Genomic DNA, 1388 nt, shown 5'->3' on the forward strand with positions numbered 1-1388 from the left:
ATACAAGTACAATTTTATATTAGGTTCAAAAAAGTATTGAGATACATGAACAAATCATAAACTTCATTCATAAAGGAAAACAATAGTGTTCTTTTACAAAAATTAATGACCTAAGAGATATGTCTAGAGATGTCGTAGTTGTCCCTCAAATTACTTGCGACGTGGATTCCCCTTACGATTACGGTGATAAACACGTTATTGAAGACACTTAATTTAATCTTGTATTTATGTCGAGATTGTTTTAAAATAGCTATAATACATAATTAAAAGTGTCTCAGCAAATCACTTTAATTAATTAATTAATTTAATACTTACCCATATCTAGCCATCCCAAACATCTATAAAATTTTCTTGTTTTAAGTTAGGCCCAGTAACATTTTATTTAATTTCTAAAACATAAAAAATAAAAATAACGTAAGCTTCTAAATATCAATACAAATATTTATTGATCAAAAGGTGCTGTGGTGTAGTGGTTATCACGTCTGCTTTACACGCAGTAGGTCCCCAGTTCGAGCCTGGGCAGCATCAAATAATATTTTTTCAAGGGTCATGTGATAAAAGCTTAAGAAATTTGTTTCGTAGTTATTTTTTTTTAAAACGACTTAGCGTCATTTCATTAAAAATTCTCAAAAGCGAGAAAAAACCCACGAGTTTAAGAGGTCATTCTAAATTGACCTAGAATGATTTTGAAGTCATAACATTCTGAATAAAAGTTAAAAAGCTAAAAACGTAAATTAATTATTTATCTGATAATACTTAAGGTAGAAATAACAAGATTATAATCTTGACCAAATGTTGTAAGTGAATTTCAGAATCTATCACCTCCTCAGTTGTCTTCCCTAACATAGACAACATCAAATTTTGAATTAGTTGTCTTTGTCTGTTCTTATAATTGTTCTTTGACCAGCCATATTCAAAAATATAGTATTCCATTATTTCAATTGTAGTATGCAGATCACCATAGTCAGTACTATAAATCAAATAGAAGCAGAACCGAAAGTGAAAAATGTGAGCCCTTCCACAAATGCACATTTGTCATCATGTGTTTCATCCTAATTTCAATAAATAAATATAGGTTCCCTCAATGGAAACATCAAACATATATTTATTGTTAAAGGTTGAATCAGCATGATTTTAGAAAGTGAAAAATAACAAATTGTGTCTATATTGAATGTGGTATTCCTCCGATATATGTGGGATAATTGTACCAAAGTATTTTTTTGGTGTTGAATTAACATCATTAAGAGCCCTGTGCATCATGGTAGGTAAAAATCAACTAATGTTCGTGAAAAGAGATAGAAGATATGTTTAGTCGTAAATAATTTTGTTTATTTTTTATGAATATTTTGAGTTGTATACATGATTAAATACATCGAATAGAATGATTA

The 1388-nt window shown here is 29.0% G+C and overlaps 1 non-coding gene across 1 annotated transcript; it reads left to right on the forward strand.

The window, feature by feature from the left end:
* The first annotated feature begins 455 nt into the window (after positions 1-455).
* On the forward strand, positions 456-528 carry TRNAV-UAC. The gene has a single exon. It is a non-coding gene; the product is annotated as a tRNA-Val (tRNA).
* Positions 529-1388: the final 860 nt, after the last annotated feature.

This window comes from Impatiens glandulifera, chromosome 5, assembly GCF_907164915.1.
Source record: "Impatiens glandulifera chromosome 5, dImpGla2.1, whole genome shotgun sequence".
Taxonomy (NCBI): domain Eukaryota; kingdom Viridiplantae; phylum Streptophyta; class Magnoliopsida; order Ericales; family Balsaminaceae; genus Impatiens; species Impatiens glandulifera.